General features: G+C 38.6%; 1 protein-coding gene across 4 annotated transcripts in view; it reads left to right on the top strand.

Moving 5' to 3' along the window:
* Window positions 1–10685: 10685 nt before the first annotated feature.
* CSDE1 (cold shock domain containing E1) overlaps window positions 10686–17773 on the top strand; it is a 44120-nt gene continuing 37032 nt past the window's right edge. For all 4 annotated transcript variants that reach the window (XM_012778404.2, XM_012778402.2, XM_012778401.2 and 1 more), the window contains exon 1: window positions 10686–10794. The gene's annotated coding sequence lies outside the window, so the exon portion shown is untranslated. The remainder of the gene's footprint in view (window positions 10795–17773) is intronic.

Here is a 17773-nt window from a genome sequence, read left to right as displayed (position 1 = left end):
GGGGGAGGAGGTGTTGACACTATATCCAAAGAAAAGCCTGGAAAGAGAAACAAGTATATATATAATTACAATGCAGAGTGATAAATCTAATATAAGTATCTGTAGGATACAGAAGAGGGACTATTTAAACTTGAGAATCCAATAGAGATAGCAGTGGGTAGGAGAGCTAAAAAACCTTGGTGCCACAAAAGCCAAATATAGATGGTATCGCTGATAATGGCTACCATCTGTTGAATGCTTTACTGTGTGTCAGGTACTGTATTATATAATCTCCATTTCAACTGTACCTCATTTTACAAATACTCAGGCACAAGGAAGTTGTTATTTGTCCAAACTGGAACCATAATTCAAACCCAGGAAGACTCTGAAACACATTCTTAACCACTAACGATGCCTTTCATTGCTATATACTGCTCAGTGTTCAAGTGGTTCTTGATTAACTAAATCTGTTTTTATTAGTAGTGCAAAAGAAACACCACACCTCATATATTAGAAAAGGATCATGAATTCAATAAATGGAGTCTTAACTAATGAGATATATGTTTTCTATAACAGAGTAGCTGAGAGTATGTGTACATGCAACTGAAAGGAATAATGCTTAGTCAGTGGTCCTTGCTACATACAGGAAAGGGTGCAGTTCTGTCTTTCAAATCTGTCTCCTTACCATATTGGCTTTCATCTTTCATACTATTTACTTGTGGTTGCTAAAAGGTTACTACTGAGCTAGATGGCATGCCCATGTTAAAGGCAGGAAAAAAATAGGATATGGTCTGTGCCAGCTATCTATATCTCCTTTTATGAGGAAAAGCAAAGCTATCTCAGAAATTCCAAACAGACTTCCCTTTGCCTTATTTTCCTGACCAGTTAAATGGCCACTGCTAGCTGCAATAAAGGCTAGGAACATAGCTGCCCCAATAAAATCAGTATTCTATTAGCAAAGAGAGACAATTGAGAAAGCAAATAACAGTGTCTGAATGTTACACTGTCAAGTTCTTTTTTCTGGAATATCGGCTTTAACAAGTATAAGTAGTAGTAACTCCATGAGTGTGTTGATATTGAATAGCAATGGGCTGTAGCAGACATCTGTCATTTCTTTTATGGCTGCCCAGTATCCTAACTCTTGTGTTTAGGGAATCTCTCACCAAATGAAGCAGAGCCTTCCTCCCTCCTAAAGAATCTGTAAGTGCCAGATATATGTTTTCTCAGCCTCCTTTCTCAGCTAGGGAAGATACATCTGCCTTAAACTTTAAAGTTAATGATACAAAGATACCGGGAACCATGCAGAATCCTTTGAAGATGCTGACCAACAACATTAGCTACTTTATTCAGATCCACAGAGAACCGCAGAAGTGATTTGTTTAGTAACAACATTCAGTTTCCAGAGTTGGCAAAGTCAGTGGTGTAAGCTATAGTGTCTGCCCAACAGTGGAGACAAGTCAGGTCTTCACTGAAGCAATTCTCAGATGTTATTAGACACTGTAGCCTCTAGTTCTGGATCCTTGGCTATCCTAGAGATCCTGAGAATTAATTTTAATAAAATCATTTTTTGTTAAAATTAACCTGACTTGCCTATCAAAAGCCCTTATAAAATAAGCATAGTTTTAAAAACAACCACACATATATAAATTTTATCAACACTTTATACATAATTTTGCACTTATTTTAATGTAATATTTGACACTTACAAAAGGATATGTGTGGCATGCAAATAATCAAACATAATAACTCATCACCTAACTTAAGAATTATAACATTACCAGTACTTTGCATTTATTTGAGTTCCTCTCCTATCTTTTCCTACCCCCTCTCTTTAATAGTTTTATCACATGCAAAAGACCTAAAGTACATATGTATCCCTAAAGTGACTTATTTTTTAGTTTTGTTCCTCTTTGAACTTTTGAAAAATGATATCATACGGTGGGTAGTCTAGGGATTTGGTTTTTTCACTGAATGTGTTTCTAAGATTGAGTGACTTTTTTTCACTCAACATTTTCTAACGTTGTATTATAGCTCTCATTCATTAATTTTCATTTATGTATATTTATTGCATAATTATATATTGTTAAGGAATACATACATATATAATAAAATTATACATTTTTTAAAAATCTTTGCTTATATCTGACTTACTAATTTTTAATTCTTCCATCTACTTTATTTATATTAAACACATTTAACTATAAGCAGTCATATTTCATATTTTACAGTTATTTCAATGGTATGCCTCATGGCAACTTTCAGAATGAATTAAGGAGTATTAAAGGGTATTATCCACCAATGTTTATAATAGAAGCAGATACTGCTTTTTTTTTTTTTTTTTTTTTTTTTTTTTTTGAGACAGAGTCTCGCTTTGTTGCCCAGGCTAGAGTGAGTGCCGTGGCGTCAGCCTAGCTCACAGCAACCTCAAACTCCTGGGCTCGAGTGATCCTTCTGCCTCAGCCTCCCGGGTAGCTGGGACTACAGGCATGCGCCACCATGCCCGGCTAATTTTTTCTATATATATCAGTTGGCCAATTAATTTCTTTCTATTTATAGTAGAGACGGGGTCTCGCTCTTGCTCAGGCTGGCTTTGAACTCCTGACCTCGAGCAATCCGCCCGCCTCGGCCTCCCAAGAGCTAGGATTACAGGCGTGAGCCACAGCGCCCGGCCCAGATACTGCTTTTTAAAAAAAAAAACAAAAAACAGTTATAGACAGAGTCTCACTCTTGTCTCCCAGGCTTGGGTTCGGTAGCATGATCATAGCTCACTGCAGCCTCCAACTCCAGGCTCCAGGGCTGAAGTGATCCTCCCACTTCAGCCTCCCAAATAGCTGGGACTACAAGCATGCACCACTACACCCGGCTAATTTATGTTTTGTAGAGATGGGGTCTCGCCATGTTACCCAGGCTGGTCTCAAACTCCTGGGCTCAAGTGATCCTCCCACCTCAGCCTCCCAAAGTGCTGGGATTACAGGCTTGAGCCACCACACCTGGCCAAATAATGCTTTTTGTTTTGTCACTCTCCAAGAATGCTACAGGCAGAGCCTTCAGAGCTTCGGTTAACTACAACTTCATTCAACATTTCATCTAGCCTCCCAGAAACATATGAAATTAATGGGTTGATTTCTGTATGTTATTGATCCTAAGATTCATGTTTATCTCATATTTTAACATCTCTGAAATTGGGATATGTCTTAACCCCCCAAATTGGGGTTGTGATGTTGATTGTAAGGATATGCAAAATTGGTTTGCACTCCTGGTGGATGACTGAACAAAGGCAATCTTGATATTTCAGTCAACAAACCAAAGACCATTTGAGAAAGGAATATGGGTTTTGGCTGTTTTCTGTGAATTTTCTATTGATTCCTTCTGACCAAGAGTGCCAGCATAAAAATTTAGAGTATGGCTGTAATAGTTTTCTATTGCTGTATAACAAATTACCACAAATTTGGCAGTTTAGAGCAACACCCAATTATTATCTCACAATTCTATAGGTCATAAGTCCATGCAGGGCTGAAATGAGTTCTTTTCTAAGGGTCTCACAAGGCTGAAATCAAGGTGTCATCTGAGGCCAGCACCCCCCCTAAGGCTCTAGGCTTTCTCCCAAGCCACATGGTTTTTGGCAAAATCTATTTCCTTGCAGCTGTAAATCTCATAGAGACTGTCTTCAAGGCTAAGAAGAAATCATCTCTCTGACTTTACTTGTCTCCCAACTGTAGACTCCCTTTTAAGAACCCACTTGACAAGGTCAGGCCCAACCAGAATAATCTCCCTCCTAATTAACCCAACTGATTAGAGATCTTAATTACATCTGTAGTAATCCCTTTGATATGAGTGACATCCTTTCATATCTACATGTCCCACCTATGCTTGAGGGGATAATACAAGGTATGTACACCAGGCAGTGGGAATCTTTGTGGCCATTATGGAATTCTGCCTACTACAATGGCTTTTGGCAGCTTGGAATTAAAATCCTGGAAACAAGTACTCTTTGAGGAAATACTGCTTTACCAATGTTGGTGGTGGCCCCAAAATAATTGTGTGGAAAAACCTGGATGGACATCTTTGAGCCAAAAAGAGATTCACCAAGATCCACCAATGGATGCTAAAATTAGTGAACTAAAGCTGAAACAGAACAGGATACTTACATAGTCTTTGTCTTTGTATTAGTTTTCTAGGGTTGCCATAACAAATTACCACAAACTAGGTGGCTTAAAATAACAGAAATTTATTGTTTCATAGTCCTGGAGCTAGAAGTCTGAAATTAAGGTGTTGGTTCCTTCTGAAGGTTCTGAGGGAGAATGTGTTCCCTACTCGTCTCCTAGCTTCCAGGGTTGCTGGCAATTCTTACTGTTCCTTGACTTGTTTCTAGATGCATCACCCCCATCTCTGTCTTTGCATGGTATTCTCCCTATATTTCTCTCATGTGTGTCCCCAATTCCCTCTTCTATGGACACTACTCATTGGGTTGGGGCCTACTCTAAGATGACTTCTTAACTTGATTTTATCTACAAAGACCCTATTTCCAAATAAGGTCACCTTCTAAGGTTCTGAATAGACATAAATTTAGGGAGGACACTATTGACTCTAGTACAATACCAAAGTATCGCCTCCCAATATTAAGTAATTACAAAGAGAAAAAATAATTTTACAATGGAAAATCCTGGCAGAAACCAACTGATTAAGGTAAACATCACTAATAATACATTTCAACATCATATACCACCTGATATGATGCAATGAGAAAAGTACATCACCTCTAGTGTTCTTCCAAATAATGCATAACCTCAATGTAATCAAGGGAGAACATCAGACAAAACCAAATTGAGAAATGTTTGCAAAATAATATACTGTTTCAAAGCATTAAAGTCATGATAGACAAGGAGACACTAAGAGAACCATCATAGAATGAAGACTAAGGAGACAACAACTAAATGCAGTGTGGGATCCTAGATTTGATCCTGGAAGAGAAAATGGATACAGAGGAAAAGCTGGTGAAACCCAAATTGTTACAGTTTAAGTAGTTTTGTGTCAAGGTTAATTTCCTAGTTTTGAAAATTGTTCTATAGTTAAGTTAACATGGGGGAAGCTGGTTGAAAGATTTATGGGAACTTTCTGTACTATTTTTCAAACTCGTAAGTCTAAAATCTCAAAAAAAAAATACAGTACCCTGATTAATAATGAGGCTAAACATAATTTCAAGTGTTTATTTGCCTGGAGAGCTGTTTTTGTTTTGTTTTGTTTTATGGTCATTAAAGTCTTTCCTTAATTTTCCTTTTGTTTGGCTTTTTCTTATTAATATGTATTTGTTACATAGTCATAATGCCAACAGATTGTTTTATATGTTAAAAATATATAGTCTCCTAGTCTGTTGATTTTTTTTTTTTTTTTTTTTTTGAGACAGAGTCTCACTTTGTTGCCCAGGCTAGAGTGAGTGCCGTGGCGTCAACCTGGCTCACAGCAACTTCAATCTCCGGGGCTCAGCGATCCTACTGCCTCAGCCTCCCGAGTAGCTGGGACTACAGGCATGCGCCACCATGCCCGGCTAATTTTTTTGTATATATATTTTTAGTTGGTCAATTAATTTATTTCTATTTTTGGTAGAGACAGGGTCTCGCTCAGGCTGGTTTCGAACTCCTGACCTTGAGCAATCTGCCTGCCTTGGCCTCCCAGAGTGCTAGGATTACAGGCGTGAGCCACCACGCCCGGCCATAGTCTGTTGATTTTTAAAACTTTTTTATGCTGTCTTTTGATGAATAGAATTTTAAAAATACAGTTACATTTATTACCAAAAAGATTTAAAAGGGTTAGACTTTGTGAAGAACTTTGAGCAACATCTTGGCAAATTTATTTTGCTTATTTTTTTACTTTATATACATACAAGAGGAACAAATGATAAAAATCTGTCTAAATAAGTGTAAAATAGCCCTTTTAATAATATAAAAATTCTAATAATGAAAGTATTTTATCATAGTGAAAATGGCAACATACTTTCTTACTTTCATATAGTCCATATGTAATAATGTATCATATAATCAATACTGCTTTGGATTCAATAAACTAAGTGTAATTCACTCATTCAGTGAATATTTATTAAGTATTTACTGCATAAGTAAGTCACTGTACCAAGTTTTGGGTATACAATGATGAACCAAATGGAATTGAACCTTATGCTATAGTTCAGGGAGATAAGCAACAAACAATTAAATTCATTAATATGTTAATTTTAGATAGCAATGTCTGTAATGAAGACAATAAAATAAGCTAATATCATGGAGAATGATTGTTCTAGTGGGTATTTTTACTTTAGAAAAGGTCTTTATGAGTCAGTAACATTTGAGCTGAACCCTGAATGATGAGAAAGTGTCAGATATGTGATGATTTGGGGAAGATGCATTCCAGGCAGAAACAACAGTAAATTTATAGGTCTTTAAGTAAGAACAAATTTGCAATGTTGGTGGAACCACTGATGTAGAGAATTAAGTGGAGACTAGATGATTTGGGGTCTTGTAGACTATGGTAAAAGAGTTTGGATTTTTTTTTTTTTATTTCAGGGTATTATGAAGGTAGAAACATTTTGGTTACATTTTGTCTTTGCCTCACCCAAGCGAGGATTAGAGGCATGCCCTTCCCCTCTACAATGCTCACTGCATCCATTAATTGTGAGTTTACACCTCCCCACAATCCCCTAATCCCTGGTGAATATTACTACCGTGTGAGCACCGTCAGTGCCAATTTGATGGCGAGTACATGTGGAGCCTATTCTTTCAATCTTATAATACCTCACTTTGGATAATGGGCTCAAGCTCTATCCAGGAAAATATAAGAGGTGCTAGATCACTGTCATTTCTTATTATTGAGTACTACTCCATTGTATACATATATATACCAAATTTTAATAATCCACTCATGAATTGACGGATACTTGGGTTGTTTCCACATCCTTGCAATAGTGAATTGTGCTGCCATAAACATTCAGGTGCAAGAGTTTGGATTTTATTCTAAGTACAGTTGATTTTCAGCAGGACTGAGTTTAAATTAAATCAAAAATATTCTTTTAGGCCAGGCACGGTGGCTCACACCTGTAATCCTAGCACTCGAGGAGGCCAAGGCGGGAGGATCGCTCAAGGTCAGGAGTTCGAAACCAGCCTGAGCAAGAGTAAAACCCCATCTTTACTATAAATAGAAAGAAATTAATTGGACAACTAAAAATATATAGAAAAAATTAGCCAGGCATGGTGGTGCATGCCTGTCTGTAGTCACAGCTACTCGGGAGGCCAAGGCAGAAGGATTGCTTGAGCCCAGGAGTTTGAGGTTGCTGTGAGCTAGGCTGATCCAATGGCACTCTAGCCTGGGCAACAGAGTAAGACTCTGTCTCAAATATATATATATATACTTTTCCTCTACCTTTCCCTATAGCTAAACTGACTCCCGGAGCTACAATGTTATGGTGATTACTTTTGGTGCAGCAGCTTAGCATGTTCACATAACTCTTCCACTAAGTGCAATGTTGACATTTTAAAGGGAGCATTATCTAAAGCTTTTGTAATATTTTATTAAATTAATGTTATTCTTATATTATTCTTATATATATAATGCTTTTTAACTGTTTGGGGGCTTAAGGAATAAAAGATTTTGAATTGTAGGTCTCTAAGACCAAATCTTAATTATTTACATTCTTAATAAATCTTAATTATTTACATTCTTACCAAAACAATAATTCTTTATGAAAATTTTTACTTTAGATGTATTTTTCTGTTCTGAAACCTTGAATGTGGACCTGTTTACCATCCACTATTACCACAATTTTTGTAAAAGAAGGTCCTCTAACTTTCCTAAATAGGAAGTATATAATGTTAGAATAAAATCAGTCCTTAAAGTCTTAGCTGAATTTAGCCTTCTTTAGAATTTTTAAAAAGCTCTACCTTGACCTGATTTTCCCCATTTGACAAATAACTGACAAAACTCTCATCTACCACTGCTCAAGAAAACCATATAAGCATGTAAGGGGAAAGCCTCCAACTCCATGAGGTCTGGAGTTGCCCAATTCACGTATCAATCTGCTCAAATTCCTTAAATTAAAAAACAAAATGTAAGAGATGCTTACTTTTGATTCTCAAATAGATTCCAGGGATGATGTGCTTATTTATAATTGTAGAGGGAAAAAAACACAACCATAATCAATTTAATTGTCTATTTGTTTCTCAGAATAGAAAAACAAGTATGATGAATAACCAAAAATAATGTATCCAAGTTTTTTTCCTGATGGTTGTTCCTAAATAGACTATCTTCCCAAAATCCATGACTACCCTGTTATATAGGAGATGGTTTTCCAAGTGATTTCACAAGTTTCTGCTTTAACTTTCATTTAAAAAAAATAAAAAGATAACTACATTTTTCAGTTTTTTATTTGAATTCAAAATTCATCTAAAAAATCATTGCCTTAAAATGTAGTGATTATCTAAAAATGGAATTTACCTCTATTTATGGGTTGTACTTGTAGAAAAAGTAAATCATTTTAACTAGTGATTTAAATAAGTCCAACCTGTTACTTTCTTTAATGCATTAGAAGCTAAAATGTGTATTTCTGAGTTTATACATATTTGCATTTTGTGCAAAATGTAACTTGTTACTAATTTTGGATCAAAGAGGAATTTAAAGGCAATTGGGATATATTCATAATGAGTATGATGAAATGATCCTATGGTTTAAGACAATCTTTAGAAGCTAAGACTAATGGCAGAAATCAAGATTTTATCCTTTCTTATTAATAGAAATTGTATCGATAGAATTTAGTGAGTCTATTATTTTTTACATTTCCCATTGCTCTGAAATTTGAGAATGTGTGCTCTTAGATCTAATTCTACTTTTAGCCCAGCTTCATATGACCTTGTATCTAGTGCAAGAGCCCAGGGCAGTTTTTCTGTAACATTAGAGGGGTCCTCAAACTTTTTAAATAAGAGGCCAGTTCACTGTCCCTCAGACCATTAGAGGGCCAGTGGGAGAGTGCGGCCCACATTCCACACTTGCGCACTGTGGGCCCAGGACAAGTCGGCTGCTAAGCAGGACAGGCAGCTGCCGAAAAAACACCCGGCAGTCTGGATAAATGTCCTTGGCGGGCGCATGTGGCCAGTGGGCCATAGTTTGAGGACGCCTGGTAGACTATTCAGACTAGATGTACTGGGGGAAGGAGGGATCTCAATTTAAGAACTGGGCCAAAGAAACAAACTAGTTGGTTTGAAATACTTACATGCTGTATTTTCCCAGCAGAACATTCCAATTTCTAACAATTTCTCATACTGTTGTTCAGTGCTATTCATTCAATAAGCTTTTAAGAGTTGTCTAGACTGGACGTTGTCAGAAAACTAGGTTGCAAAGATGAATGTCAGAGGCTCTATCCTTACACTAGCTAGTAAAAACTAATAATTACAATAGAGTGAGCTATGAAAGCATTGAAAGTGAAGCAACTATCTGTGCTTAGGAAAGCGTGGGAAGGCATCAAAGAGAGCAAAGACGCAGCTTTGCTTTTCTTTCACCAGAGGAACATGCTCTATTGTTGATAGGTGGTATGCATGAGACAGCAACAGAGGTGGAGAGAAAATTTTTTAACAAAAGTAGGATACTGCTTCTTCATAGAATTCAAAGTGATTTGCTCAGAATAGGTTATACTATCTTAATTCTGTGCATCTTTCCTTCATTGCACTTATTCCAATGTGTATGTTTAGATTTGTTTTTGAGATCATTTAATGATACTAGACTGAAAGTTCCTTGAGAACAGGACCATGTCCGTTTTTCTTTACAGCTGTATACTTCCTACGGATTACACATATGGGATGCCAAATAAATGTATTGAAAACGAAAACTGGGAGAGTTCTCAGGAGAGTGTATATTATTTATCCAATACTGTCTTGTGAGAGAGCCACTGAATCTGTGAAAAGCATTCCTTTCACCAGAGGAGCATGCTCTATTTTTTGATAGGAAATAACCCACTGAACTTTAAGGTGGCCAGAAATAACTATTTCCCTCCTTTTCTCTTCCTCCATTGGATGAATCATCCCTTTGTCCTGATTGCAACCTTTAATTACCAATTCAGCCTCTTTGATTACCTGGTATTACTATGAATATCTTCTGGTAACCAGAAAGGTCAATTGAAGGAATTTGGGGGTGTTTTGTTTTGTTTGTTTGTGATTATGCTGCTCTGCTGACTCTTGTCCATCTATTGCAGAGCTACATCATTTGTGGAAAACAAATGTCTCACTTAGATTTCCCAACTACATTGCTAAAAACCTGACTTTATACTAATGAAATTCCAGTCTAATGTAGTAGACGAAAGAAAGAATGATTGCATTGTGAGTGAGAAGACATTGAGGTTTGAGGACTTCTGCATTATTGCTGGGAAAAGAAATTATTTTTATGGCGTTCATAGATATACCCTCAGAATTGTTCGCCCTCAATTCTGGTTTATCCTAGTCTCGCTGCCTAAAGCATATTCACACTTGCAAAGAATAGAAACGCCTAAAGCCAATCGCACCCCACCCCTAGCGTCCCAGCAGAGTCAGCAAACATCGAGAATTCTTTTCTGCAGCACACACGGGAGGGAATATAGAACATAGCCACCATCTTGGTTGTGGTTAAGCGCAGCGCCTGATTGGCGTCACTCAGCCCTGGTACGCAAGCGTATTAGGAGTAGACTACCCCCCCCTCCCGTGCACGCGCTCGGAGCCCGGAACTCTCGCGAGAGAAGCGAGATTTATTCCTACGTACCGGGCCGTGCTGCTTATGGCGGCGCTGGAGAGGGGGCGCTGAGCTGTTGGGGTGAGTACGACCTCAGGGTCCAAATGGGGGTAGCAAGCGGCCAAGCTAAGGGCGGCTGAGAAGACCAAGACTAACGGGAAAGACTTCTGAGTCAAGGTGGGCACCCCCAGAGCTCCAGATAGAGAAGAGCGCACCCTGAGTCCCTACCTCGGGCTTTTTCATCCGTCCCCTGTTCAACCGTCTGGGCCTCACGTCAGGCCGCAGACTGAAGCGAGGAGTTGAGACCAGCGGGGCGCGTGGTGGTAGTGGTGGTGGTGACTAAAGTGGGGGGAGGGAGCGAAAATGGAGGCTCCGACCGCAGCCAAGATGGAGGCAGAGGGTGCGGGGCTCGGACGCGGAGGCTGCTGGGAGCTGTAGTCTGGCCGCTTCCTCCTTTGCGGCTTGGCGGGGGAAACGGGAACTACAAGTCCCGGCGGGCGGGGCGAGGGGGTGGTGGCGCGGTCCTTTGTGTGAGGCTGGAAGAGCCAGAGACAGAAGAGAGGGGCCTACTGTGACTCTGGACCCTATAGTTTCCTGGCTGTCACCTGCTTGGGGATCTGACTACGAGTACCAGAGCGCAGTGCGGCAGTGGCGCCTTCTTTGTGTATGGACTGAGACCCCGCTCCATATAGGGGAAGTGCTTAGAGATATCTCCTTTCCCTAGCCACATATGGCACGGTAGCGCGGCAATATTAGCATCCTTACTTCCAGTCGTCTAGAGCTAGATCTCAACACCCAGCCTTCCTCTCTCGCCACCCTTAAGCTTCTTGAGAAAGGGAACCAGCTCCTAATCGTTTAGGCATGTGGCTCTCACCCCTCTCTCTTAGGGAAAGGGCGTGCTCTGTGAGAACTCGGTGTCCTCCCTACCACCTCCTCTGGCTCTCCTGGTGCAAGCGGCTGGCCCACATTGTGCAATGAACGGCTTGGCTTCGTCATTCTATGTAGGGTTAGTTTTTTAGAACCTTCAGTCAGAGACATGTTCGACGTTTTTACCATCCGATGTTTTATCAATATGAAATGGTAGTGCCACGGTTCTTTTGCTTTAAGATTTTTCCCTTAGACGCCCAGATGACTGCTCACAGGTGAGGCCAGAACGGTCCCTAAACAGGCTTCAATATCCCAAAGAAAAAAAAAATTGTGTGTTTTAACGTTGTTGAGCTAATTAATTTTCTCATTTTGCACCTTAAATGAGTGAAAGAATGGTGCTTTTTAAACAGGGAAGAGAGAGGATGCTCAGGTGCACTATGGTAATTAAATCTGTTTCTTTTGAGAGACTTAAATTTTTATCGGGGTGGTATGAATTAGCAATTCTCAGCCAGAGCTACCAACCTACTGTTTAACACATTAACTGCCATCTGAGTTGTATTTAACTCAAGCTAGTTTTGAGACCCGGGCCTCTTGAAGCATATGTAATTCATACATCTCTTCACCTTGTGAGCTGTGAGAACTGTTTTTCAAATTGCATATAACTCACGCACAGAAAACAATAAAAAATAAATTTTTCCTTATAGAGAATCATTTTGTTTTCGAAGATTTTATTCTATTTTCATAATAAAACACCATGACCCCAAGGAAAAAATTTTATTTTCTAGTGTGGCAGTCAAGGTGTTAAAACCAGAAGTCCCAAATTATAGCCCACTAATGTAGCTATTCTATACCAAAACGCTGAGTAATTTTCGAGTTACTAGAAGGCAGACATTCTTAATATTCTGTTGAGGGGCAATATAATACATCCCGTTAGCGTTCTTTTGATACTAACCTATAATGAGTGGTGTGGGTTAAGGAGGGAGTTTATATACTTGAATAGGCATGTACCTGAGTCCTAAAACCTAGATAAATATTCAAACTTGTTTCTTTTTAGCCCTAGGATGACATAAAAAGATGGTAGTAGTTTGAGTGGTTTTGCAGCTGCTCTGGATGTTTACCATCGAGATGAGTATTTATAGCAGCTGAGTTGAAAAGTAAAGCATTTGAGGCACAGAAGATAGGTTTTCCTTTTTTGTAAATAAGTTCTGACTTAACAAGTGTGACCTTTAAAGAGGGTGGTTGAAAATTCTGGTAAATTCCTAGCAAATGAAAATGGGGAATGTGAAAGATGACATGCAGTCTTGCTTTATCTCACCTATTTTCCTCCCCCCCCCATGTAAAAACACATGATGTCCGGCTATCCTTTTTTGTTTTAAATTGTGCTAAAATATACATAACGTAAAATTGACTATTTTAACCTTTTATAAGTGTACAATTCAGTGAGGTTAAGTACATTCCCATTGTATGAGAGCCATACTTTCAACAGGATAGTTGAAACGTGGAGATTCCTGTTGGACAGATTTTTTGGAGTTAAATTTTATGGCTGTATTACAAAATGAAGTAAAAATCTTGTTAAATAAACAGAATTGACGTGCTTTCTTAGCTTTGTCTTTTCAAAAAAACAAAAAGGAAACCACTTTGAAATCTTGGGCTAAAACTGTCTTGTGGAGAGCTGTTAAAACTTTCAGGATTTTCCATAATATAACATTACAGCTAGAGAGATTATAGTTCTATTTTGTAAGGTTAAATAGCTAGACTGTCTTAAGTGGTGAAGCTGCTGTGGTGAGAATAACTTGCCGTTAAATCCCTTCTGCCCATTCTGTATTTAAAAAATTCTTTTGTCTAGATGTTAGAATGTTCCCCACTTCCATGTGTGAGTGAGTACCTAGTTAAAAACAAAACTTTTCCGGCTGGGTGTGGCAGCTCACGCCTGTAATCCTACCCCTCTGGGAGTCGAGGTGGGAAGATTGCTCAAGGTCAGGAGTTCAAAACCAGCCGGAACAAGAGTGAGACCCCATCTACTAAAAATAGAAAGAAATTAATTGGCCAACCAAAAATAATATAGAAAAGATTAGCCAGGCATGGTGGCGCATGCCTGTAGTCAGTTACTTAGGAGGCTGAGGCAGAAGGATTGCTTGAGCCCAGGAGTTTGAGGTTGCTGTGAGCTAGGCTGATGTCATGGCACTCTAGCCCAGGCAACAGAGTGAGACTGTCTCAGGAAAAAAAAAAACCTTATATCTAACATCTTTTTATGCTGAGGTAAAACATCAGTGTGTAGTTGAAAACAAATTGATCAGCACTTTCCACACATTGCACATGTAGGCTATCTATTTGTTTGCAGCTACAGCCAGTACGTAACCAGTTAGTTATTTGCTTCTCCAACTTAGTAACTATAAGATTCTGCTATGGCCAAGCCTATGCTAGATATTGCCTACTTTTTAGCCACATGTGGCTATTGTGCACTTGAAGTGTGACTAGTCTGAATTGAAATGTACTGTAATTGTTTAATAAAAACTACATAAGATTTCCAGGAATGTAAAAATGTCAGTTTTTTAGATTGATTACCTGTGGATAGTGATAACATTTTGGATATAATCAGTTAAGTAAGACATTTAATTAAAATTAATTTCATCTGTTCTTTTGACTTTATGGTTCCTAGAAAATGTTTACTTGGTGTGCTCCTCAGTGAGTAGTAAGAAAAAATTAAAAAAGGAAAAAAATGGAAAATGTAAATTACATATGTGGCTTACCACAATCTTTCTATTGGACAGTGCTGGTCTGTGTTGTTCTGATGTGTCTGGAGCATTTCTTCAGCAGCATCTCACACTGGCATTTGTCCTACTTCAAAGTATTAGTGTTTCTGTAAGCAGTTAAGTGATAGATACTTTTAAATATCTCAGTAGCTGTTCAGGTAATTAACAGCCTAGCACAACTGTTACTGCTAAGCATGTACAAAAAGATAGTTTCATCAGTTTGATTTTCTTTTATTCACATTCACCATGTGATGACTTAGATTATTTTAAGTTGGTTAATTATCTACACTTTATCATTTACCTTAGATCCCAAAATAAAAGTGCATTAAAACCTGTTAGGCACTTCAGTTATACAAGTTATAGCAAAATGCACTATTGTTGAACTGAAGTTAATGTATCAAGAAATATGAACTGTGAAGTTAAGGCAAGAATTATGATCATTGATTATTCATAATCAGGTTTCCCCCTGTTGAAAAATTATTTAAGTATAGTACTATGTGAAATGTCAGACAATAGAGAACCTTTTCAATCCTGAGCTACCCATTTGGGTCTTTGGTTTTTCCTCTTAAGGAAAGAAGGTATTCCAGGAGAGAAGTTAGATGGGGAGATTATTATCAACTAGTTTAGCCTTTCATTAACATTCTCCCCCAAGTGAGTGCTGTTGTACATACTTAGAAAATAATTTGTCAAAATGATAACACTGTAGTGTGATACATTTTAGATGGTTTACTTACCACATGAATGTACTAGTTTAGTTTAACATGTATTAGTATTAATTTAGGACCCACAGTGTGCCTGGCTTCTTCTAGGCCTTTGAGATAGATAAAGCAGTGAACTGAGGCCAGTAAATAAACAGGTGGTGATAATTTTAAGACAAGTGATGTAGGGAGTAACCATTTAGATTCAGTTCAAGTAAAGGAATTAGTCCTGAAACAACATAATAGTTGATACTTATGACACTGTTTTCATGCTGAGCAAAGGAAAAAAGGAGTTGATTACTTAGCAGTCAGGGAGTCTCTCAGATCCGTGTTTAAATTGTTGCCTAGGTTTTTATTAGTACCCTATGTTTCATATGACTTAAGTGCCTGGCTTTTGGGGGAGATGAGGGGAAATGCTCCTAACTGCAGAGAGTTGAGGCAAAAGAAGTTGTCAGTACCACCAATGAATGTCAGTCCTGGCTTGGGTGGATAACCAGTTTTATTAAAATGCCTGATCAGTACCTTGAAGTCCTTCAGTAAGTGTTAATTTGTTTGAAAAAACATTTAGTTAACTATAGAAATCTCATAGCTATGAAAATATTAATTCAGCCACTCTCAATTATTCGTGATTGTTGGTAAGTTTGTTTGAGCTTTACCAGATCCTAATAAGGGCCTCATCAGTACCCAAGATTGACCCTGCAATACTCTGTATTTTAGATTCTGTCTCAATACTTGTGTTACCCCAAGACAAGCTTGACAGTTCTTAATTTAATACATCCAAGATTGAGATAATCCAGTTAAAGTTTTTCAAGATAACTTGTTTTCCCCCAAATACATAGCCTTGTCCTTAATCTTGAGTTCCTTGGGTTCATAAATAGCCCTAAGTTATTAAGGTAAAACCATTATACAAAGTCTGTATTTCTAAAAGAAGATACTGTTATTTCTTGATTGGATACGTAAGTCCTTTATACAGTTAAAATTGGTATAACTGTCTACACTTGAATTGTGTTCTTTTTTACATTTATGGATTAACATTTTGAGACAGAGTCTCACTTGTTGCCCAGGCTAGAGTGAGTGCCATAGTGTCAGCCTAGCTCACAGCAACCTCAAACTCCTGGGCTCAAGCGATCCTCCTGCCTCAGCCTCCCGAGTAGCTGGACTACAGGCATGCGCCACCATGCCCGGCTAATTTTTTCTATATATATTAGTTGCCCAATTAATTTCTTTCTATTTATAGTAGAGATGAGGTCTGGCTCTTGCTCAGGCTGGTTTCGAACTCCTGACCTTGAGCTATCCGGCCCGTCTCGGCCTCCCAGAGAGCTAGGATTACAGGCGTGAGCCACCGCGCCCGGCCTGGATTAACAATTTTTTACTGTATTAGTTTCTGCTGTGGTTGTTTCTTTCTGTAGCAGCACTGAGTTGGATCCTAAAGGGGACTGTCATAAAGAAATAAAATTAAGGAATAAGATACATAAGCATGAAGTTAATAAAGTACAGAAATGATTTAACACCAAAAGGATTGATGCAGGCAGTAAACGTTAATGCCCCACTTAGTGGAAATTAAGAAGGTAATGAATGTCTGCTGGAATGGTCAAGAAAGGCTTTTTTATCACCTTGAAGATAGAAAAATTATAGTTTTTTTTGTGGTTAAGACCCCATATGAGCAAAGAAGGCTAGAATTCAGGAATCTCCCAAGAGTTGTATTTAAGGATTTAGGAAAGGAGTGGACATATCTAGAAGAACTGGAAAGCAGTAGAAAGTAAAGACGGAAAGTAGAATAGAGACACCTTGAACATCTTTAGAGGTAAGGGGATTTAAAAAATATACCAGTGCCTGGGACCTAACCTATAATTTAGTTAAATTTAGAATCTCTATGTGTGGGATTTTTTTAAGGTTGCTCAGATATTAGCGTTGGATGGGTAGCCAAGAATAAGCTCCCATCTAGGGTGCTGGAAAAATAACTAAAGATTTCACACAGGGGAAATGAGGTGAAATTGGAATTTTTGATGGCATCAGTCTGGTGGTGTTATGTGACAGAAAATGGAAAGGATGAACACTAGAAATTGGTGAATGTATTAGATTATCTGAGCTAAAATATGTCTTTTAGGACAACAGATGGATACAAAAGATATCTTGAAGGAAATAATACAGTTTGTACCATTGGGTATGGAGATGGAGAGAGAAGAATCAGCATATTAAGTGGTTGTACCTCAAGCCAGGTACATTACTTTGAGTAGGGGCTGGGCTTAAGGTGGTGGCAGTGGTGGTGGTTGTTAACAGAGTCTTGTTCAAGGTAGAGTGCAGTGGCATCATCACAGGTCACTGCAACCTCAAACTCCTAGGCTCAAGCAATTCTTCTGCCTCAGCCTCCCAAGTAGCTGGGACTACAGGCATGCGCCACTATGCTCGATAATTTTTTTTTTTCTTTTTGTAGAAATTGGAGGGGTAGTTCTCCTTGCTCAGGCTGGTCTTCAACTCCAGGTCTCAAGCAGGCCTCCACCTTCACCTCCCAGAGTGTAGGATTACAGGCATGAACCACTGTGCCCAGCTGGCATAAGTATTTTTTTTAATGTTTCCCAAGTGATCTGAAAACCAGCGGGCGCAGTGGCTCAGGCCTGTAATCCTAGCACTCTGGGAGGCCGAGGCGGGCAGATTGCTCAAGGTCAGGAGTTCAAAACCAGCCTGAGCCAGAGTGAGACCCCTGTCTCTACTATAAATAGAAATTAATTGGCCAACTAAAAA

The sequence above is a fragment of the Microcebus murinus genome, chromosome 2 (assembly GCF_040939455.1).
Source record: "Microcebus murinus isolate Inina chromosome 2, M.murinus_Inina_mat1.0, whole genome shotgun sequence".
NCBI classification, from domain to species: Eukaryota; Metazoa; Chordata; class Mammalia; order Primates; family Cheirogaleidae; genus Microcebus; species Microcebus murinus.
This window is presented reverse-complemented; position numbering and strand designations above follow the sequence as displayed.